Source organism: Piliocolobus tephrosceles, chromosome 12 (genome assembly GCF_002776525.5).
Source record: "Piliocolobus tephrosceles isolate RC106 chromosome 12, ASM277652v3, whole genome shotgun sequence".
Lineage (NCBI taxonomy): Eukaryota > Metazoa > Chordata > Mammalia > Primates > Cercopithecidae > Piliocolobus > Piliocolobus tephrosceles.
Genome location: NC_045445.1, coordinates 12768599 through 12776476, shown reverse-complemented (window position 1 = coordinate 12776476; position 7878 = coordinate 12768599). Strand labels below are relative to the sequence as shown.

General features: G+C 46.2%; 1 pseudogene; it reads right to left on the bottom strand.

The window, feature by feature from the left end:
- Positions 1-2391: 2391 nt before the first annotated feature.
- Positions 2392-3523, bottom strand: LOC111531010 (annotated as a pseudogene).
- Between the last annotated feature and the right edge of the window lie 4355 nt (positions 3524-7878).

The window sequence follows — 7878 nt, the reverse complement described above, 5'->3', positions numbered from 1 at the left end:
GTTGAAGATGCCCAGGGTAGGTATTGAAATGTCACTATCCAAAGTGAATAGTCACATCGAAGGGCTGTTACCACAGAGGACTGAGGGAGAGGGATGGATGAGTCAGGGAACTTCTGCACGGAGTAAGAATGGTCTATCTCAGGGGAAGGCCAGGTGATTCGGGGCTTTTGCATTGGGAGCAGGGCACAGCATTCAGAGGGAGAGACACTAGTGACAAAATAGTCCCCTGGACATGTTCCAGAGTTGCACAAGAGAACATACAGGGAAGATCAAAAGGAAAGTGCTGTAATGTAGGAAAGTACTGAGGCTGGACAAAAATGCCAGCACCTGGACATAGTCAGTTCTCAAGAAACTCTGGGCTTAGAACACGAGGACTGTAGGTAAAGAAAGCCAATAATGATCCCTGGATCGTACTTTATTCTCATTATCACCTTCATTCTTTAGGCCTAACTTACAACTTTGGCCACGGGGTTCATCTTTATGTTACTTGAGAAACATTAAGAAGCATGAAGAGAAGTGACTTAGATTAAAGGCTGTTCTCGGGCTGGGAGAAGTGGGGATAGTGTGGGCCTAGATAAACATCAGGCCAGGGCTCAAGTCCGAGTCACTTTCTAGCAATGTGATATTGGGGAATTTAACAACAGATATGAGCCTTCCTCAGGCTGGGAATAGTGGGGACAGTATGAGTCTAGATGAATTCAGAGCAAGGCTCAAGGCCCAGCCCTGTCACTCTCTAGCGATGTGATCTTGTGGAATTTATCAAGCACTATGAGCTTCAGGTTCTTCATTTGTAAAAGGGGTTTCGTAAGCCTTGCCTTGTAGAATTGCTGGAATGTATGTAATGTGAGTAAAACACCTGGCACAATGCCTGACATATATTGGAAATTTAACAAATGGCAGTTGTTATCAATATGATTATAACCCCAAAGGCTACCACTGTCTTTTGTGAAAATTCAGCTGTTTTTGTTATTCAAAACATTTCAGCATATGTAGTTGAATATGTCATGGAGTACGAACTCAACTAAAAATTCGGCTTCATAAATAAAACTCATCACGTTTTCTTTCTGAAATGATATATTGTATAATTTGGGTAAGGGAAGAATTCCCAAGGTGGAATGCAACTCAATGATCCTAGAATTTAAGTCAAGGACCAACTCCTTTTCACCTTCCCCAATGCTCGTCCATCCAAACCACTACTTTTATTTGTCCTCCACTAAAAATAGCCCTTGCTTAGAGTTGACCAACTTACATTCAAAATAACCTAATTAAATGTCCTTTCCATGAAGTGGTCGCTGGCTCTCCTAGGCCAGGGAAGGTGAGTGCCAGCCTAGAGTGTTCTGGGAAGCACTTCAAGGGATTATCGTTCTATTTCTCAGGAAACCCTTGCAGGTGATGAGTATCAATCACCTGGTTCTTGCACTGTGTTCAAGCTCACCAGTTAGAGAGCTGCAGGACACCTTCCATTACTTCCCTATGTGGAGACTCCTCTCTGCCTCATCCTCCAGCCAGAAGGAACTGCTCAGAGCAGTTTTCCATTCCAGGATTTTCTCTCACCTTCTGAGAGTCCGGTTGTTGCCAACACCCAGCTTCATAACAATCAGTTCCCACAGAAGCAACTGCAGTTTTCCAAAATCCCAAGCTGCCTTAGCTCAGGACCTTTGTACTCGAAGGCTCACATGGGAGTCTAACCTCCCCAGTCCTTTTTTAAGTTGTTCTTTAAATTGTAAAGAACATCTTACCACCTTTTTGATATGGCTTCTGCTCCAATAATCTCCTGTTTTATGAGTAGGGGTAAGTCATGCTTTTCACACTATCCCTACTATGAAGAGTGCCTTCCCAAAGCATATGCTTAAATAATGTTCAGCAAATAAAGGAGTCAGTGAGGCTTTCTTGTATTCAGAGTTAATTTCTGCTACTTTTTTAAATATGCCAAGCCAGGCAAGGTATACATATTTAATTTTTAAGAGCAAGAGAATAAAGGGTATGAGGAGATGCAAATATTAGCCATCCTTTATTTTGTTCAACTACTGAACTGCAGAGTACTTTCACATTTTAAAGAAAATTCCTATTACAATACCACACTATCCTGTTACAGATCACAAAATAAGAGAGAAGGTTTTCCCAATTTTTTAACAAAATATAAAATTCTTACTTTTAAGTCAGACAAATGGCAAGACGTGTGTAAGTAATATTCATAAACTGAGATTCTGAAACCAATTAAACCTGCTACTAAAGTAAAAGCATTTGAAAATAACCAAAAGAAAAACAGGTAAATATATAAACCACCCACATGAAACAGAAATGCAGAGAACACTGTTTTATCTCCAGCCCCACCTGGGCCCTCCACTATGTAGAACCTCAACTGCCTTCTTCAAACACAAAGGGAAGAAACTACCCTAGACTTCTCTCAGGACAGGAGAAGTTGCTGGACATGAAACTGAAGCTTGCACTGGGCATGGCAGTGGCATCATCTGCAGTGGAAATTATGGCCTGGGCTCTCTCTTCCACATCTTTCAAAGCATCTTTGTACCAGGATGGAAAGGAAATAGGGATACTATTGTTTAGCTTGGCCAAAAACTCTAGTACTTTCTGCTTGGTGCTTTCTGAATGGGCTCTTGGACCCCACAGGAATTCATAACGTGGAGGAGAACTGTTGGGCACCTCCCGATACTCCAGGTAATGTTCCTGCACCCAAACTTTAATGAGGAGCTCCCTGGGCTCCCCATAGATGAAGTGCTCCCTCCCAGCATACACCCCTATTGCCTTCAGCACTTCCCAGATGACCTCCTCAGAGGCACAGCTGCCCTTTATGAAGATCATACTCAGAACAAGAATCAAGAGGCAGTTCTTGGACCTGTCCTTGTCATCACTACCCTCATCGGTGAGGTCTACTGTGTTTGCAAACACATAGAAGTGGTCAAGGCCGACTTCTATCAGGTCAAGGCCAAAAAGAAGCTTTATGAACTCACCGGCTTTCTCGAGTATCATAGGAAAGTAGTCTTTGTACTTGGTGATGACAATCGTCAGCATCTCTGACTCTGTTATAGGCTCCTTTGTTTGATATTTGAGGAGCAGGAACTCGGCCACCTTTTCATCTAGTGTATATGTGAAAAAAGAACTCACTCTCTGGCAGGCCAGGACAGGTACTGGCATCCTCCTCTTTTTGGCTGCTGGACTCTTCATTCATTGGGCTTCATGAAACAGAAGAGGAGCAGGAGCTCCCCAGAGGATTCTGGGGAGGACATTGGGAAGGACCCTGTGGAGGACTCTTGGGAGTGCTCTGGAGAAGACTTGACATCCCAGCAGAGTGCATCTCATCCTCCTCAGGACCACCAAGAATCAGAGACGAGGATGAGGAGGAGGAAGAGGAGGAAAATACTAAGTAGAAAGTGGAAGAGGAAATGGAGGCTTCCTCCTCTTCCTCATCTGTGGGATCCTGTGCATCTACCCAGTCCTCTATCACAACTGGGTACTGGGAGTCTTCCTCAAAGTTGGGGAATGGAACACTTGGAAAGAGAGGCATAATGACTTCTTCAGGAGCAGCAGGTAAACGTATCGACAGGGATATGGATGATGGGATCCAACAGGCCTGTGGAAGAGAATGACACTGTGAGTGACCTCAGCTGATAAACTCACCCATGATGGCTCAGCCGAAGGCAGACTTACAGCTCCTCTTCTCTTAAGGTGGTGTTCTAGGGCCTCACAGGTCCTCTAGAGAGATTGTCCCCTGGACACTTGTAAGAGGATGTGAGAAAGCACCTCAGGGCACAGTTGGCAGGCAGAGCCTGAGGCACCAGGAATGACAGTAGGTGGTTAGGGCTCGGTGCTGAGGAGTCTCCTCTGTTTGTGGGGGTAGAGCCTTTGGTACACAGTCAGGGTGTGCACTCACCTTGACTCCTGGCACTGCCTGGGCCCCCCTGCTCTGCTGACTTTACGAAGTGCAACTCAGACCCAGGTCTTCACATCCTGGTTCCTGGAGCACCTGCAAGAGGAAGTGAGGGAGCCCCTCAGGCTAAAGACTGCGAACAGAGCCTTGGACCTCCCAGGGCTGACAGCTTGGGCTGGCCAGAATCGCAGAGCTCCATAGTTCTGGGCTGCTTGGCCCCCTCAGAATTTAATTAGCAACCTCACAGCTTCTCAGATAGGGCCAGACCCCCACCACTCTGCTGGTCTGAGGCAAAGCCTCAGAGCAAACTCCACATCCCTGAGAGCAGTGGGAGGTGGTGCGGTGGCAGCCGCCTCCCAGCACTCTCCCACAGGGGCGGTCGGGATAGCCTCACGCCTGTTCTGATGCACATGTGACTCCTCCGTCCTCACTCTTGTCCCCAGCAGGGCCTGGGAATCTTCCCTCTGCCAACCAGGAGCAGCTCCCCTGCTGACTTGCCACGGGACCCCCAGACCAAGGCCTCCCTCTCCCCTCCACCTCTCACCTAGAAATGAGAGGGCTGCGGCTCAGCCTGAGCTGACTGGGGAGCTCTAAGAGGGTTGATATGAGGAGCAGGGTGGGAGTCTCCGGGAATCTGTCCTCGGAGGTGGGAGCTCCCCGAGTCTCTCCCAGAGTCTTCCTATTTATTCCCTAGAGGGCCGGCACCTCCTCCCTTCTTCTATCATGAGGACCCCTCAGCCCTCGGCTGCCATTTTCCTGTCTGGGACCTACAGGTTCGACGGCAGGGGCAGCACACCTGCCAGGGTTTCTTCTCTCGGTGGTGGGAGGTCCCTCAGTTCTTCCTCAGGGCCCTTACCTTGAGGACTGGCCAGGTCTAAGACTTCTCTCTGCTGACCTGAGACGAGCCTCCTCACAAAGTGCCTCAGGTCCTTCAGACTCCCAGGGTGCAAGTTGGGAAAGCACATCCGGGAACCCTGCCGGGCTTGACCAGAGCTGACAGCAGGGGCAGCGAGGGGTGGGGCCTCCTCTCTGCGGAGGAGGCCACCCCCACGTGTCAGTCTCCTTCCACCCTTTCCTGACCACTTTCTGGTCGCCCTCCACCCCTTCCTGCTCACTCCCTAAGCTTTGCTGACCTCTACCTTCTCACCTCCCCAGTCCTTGACACCCTCCTCCCGCCCCTTTTTCCAGGGCTGACAGCAAGGAGTGTCTCTTTGCAGCCTCGGCGTCCCCTCCCTGGTGGGAGGTCATCGTCCTTCCACAGAGTTCTCTCCTTGATTATTGGCCAGTCCTGGGGCTTCTCCCTCTGCTTAACCGAAGCTGCCCTCCTCAGAGAAAACCTCCCCTCCAGCTGACTCTCAAAATGGAAGTCAGAAAGTTGTACATCTGGGGACCCTGATGGGCTCCTCCAGAGCTGGCAGCAGGTACAGGGACAGGACAGGGGGCACTACCAGTCATGGGTGTTCCCTTCCTGCCTTCCTGAGAGGCTGTGCCTGGACTCCTGAAACGGCCTGGGCTCCCTGCCTCTGTGCATCTGAGTCTTTCACCTCCGAATAAGCCCCTCCCATCCCTGAGACCTGCAAGGTGCAAGAGAGGGAGAATCACATCCACCCACAGTGGGATAGGACCTCCCATGCCCAACGCAGGGCTCCACTGCCCCTGTCTGAAATGGGGTAGGAAGGCCCCTCAGTCTCCCTCAAGGTATTAATTCTTTTTTTTTTTTTTTAAGTCTGAATATTTCTTTTCTTTTTTTTTTTTTTAATTATACTTTAAGTTCTAGGGTACATGTGCATAACGTGCAGGTTTGTTACATATGTATACATGTGCCATGTTGGTGTGCTGCACCCATCAACTCGTCAGCACCCATCAATTCATCATTTATATCAGGTAAAACTCCCCAATGCAATCCCTCCCCCCTCCCCATGATAGGCCCCATTGTGTGATGTTCCCCTTAATTCTTATGGGGCCTCCACTCCCTCCCTCTCCTGTCCAGACAGCAACATTTGTTCCTTCAGCCGCTAAAATGCATTCCAAATGTTTCCACTTTAACTACTGCTGAGTGTGAAGTTAGCATCACCTCTCCCATAGCCTATGTTAAAGGCTTCCTTATTGTTGCTTCTTTTCCTATAGTTGTTCCTGAAAAAACCGTTGTCTTTTCAGCAGCCCATGTTCCTTTTAAAAACCAGTATGTGATTAGCGTTTTAAATACACACATCAGATTTAACTAGCATGTGAAGTTATATGTGTTTTGGAAAATGCACGTACTCCCATATCTACCAACCAGGTATCATACTGACCGGTTCCACCTGCCTAAAATTCTCCTGTGCATCCCGTTTGAAGTCAATCACTGCACTCTACTAAGCTCCTAGTGAGGAAAGAGAGACCCTTTCACATTGTTTTATATTGTTTTATACTCAGTACCTATTTTAAGAAAAAAACAAGGAAGTAAAACCAAAGACAGGCAGCCCAGCGCCAGGCCCGAAACCGGGCCTCGGCCTGCCTGGCCTAAACCCAGTAGTTACAAATCAACTCATAACTTAGAAACCGATGTTATTCATAGATTCCAGGCATTGTATAGGACACTGTGAAACTCCCTGCCCTGTTCTGTTTCTCTCTGACCACCGGTGCATGCAGCCCCTGTCACGTACCCCCTGCTTGCTCAATCACGACGCTTTCATGTGAAATCTTTAGTGTGATGAGCGCTTAAAAGGGGCAGAAATTGTGCACTCGGGGAGCTCGGATTTTAAGGCAGTAGCTTGCCGATGCTCCCAGCTGAATAAAGCCCTTCCTTCTACAACTTGGTGTCCGAGAGGTTTTGTCTGCGGCTCATCCTGCTACACTAGCAACTCTTCTGCAGTTTTAACTTTTCCAATTTGTCATATGACTAGATTTGTAAGATACTGACTTAAAAGTGTGCCTGTACTCTTTTTTTTTATCACAACTATCAAGGAATGAGAATTTCTGTTATTCTATATCCTCTCTTACATTTAGTATTTTAGATTTTCAGGTTTTAGCCATTCTCACAAGCACGTATTGGAATCTTCTTTGGTTTTTGTTTGCATCTCCCTAATGACATATGAAATTTGTCATCTTTTTATGTGCTTTTTTTTCCCGTTGGTATACCCCCTTAATAAAGTGTCTATTCAAATCATTTGCATCTTTTTATAGATGAATAAACTTCATTTTTAGAACATTGCTAATACAAAAATACAAAGAGAAAACCTCATCAGAATTAGAGTTCCTACATATCTACACCACCCACCCTGCCCTGCTTGCTGCACATACACACAAAGTGTCTCTTTTTATTTATATTTTGTATTATTATGACATGTTTGCTACAACTGATGGACTTGTATTACCTCATTATTAAGTCCATGATTTATGTCAGGACTCACTCTTAACGCTGAGGATACTGTATATTTTGATAAGGGTGTAATGGCAAGTATTCATCATTATAGTATTACACAGATTGTTTTCCCATCCTAGATCTCCTCTGTGTTCCACCTAATTATCAATCCCCTGTGCACCAACCCGAACACTCAGCCCCTGGAAACCAGTAATATTTTTAGCATATTCTTTGTTGCCTGTTCCAGAATATGGTATGATTGAAATCGTACATTATGTAGCCTTTTTAGAATTTTCTTCTTTCACTTAGCAATAGGCCTTCATGATACCTCCAGGTCTATCCCAAACAACGACTGAAAGTTCCTTTTGCTCAACATGCATGTCAACATTTGATGTTGCAGTGTTTGGGATGTCAGCCATTTTGCTAGCGATAGAGTGCTATCTCCTAGTTGTTTTAATTTGCGTATCTATAATGACATAGGACATTCAACAGTGTTATGTACTTATTATTTTCCATTCGTATATATTCTTTGCTGGCATAACTTTTCATATTATCTTGCCCATTTTATATTAGGATTTCTTTTTTCTCATGATTGGATTTCCAGAGTTTTGTGACTTTCTCACAGTTTTGGAGTCTGGTGGTCCAAGAG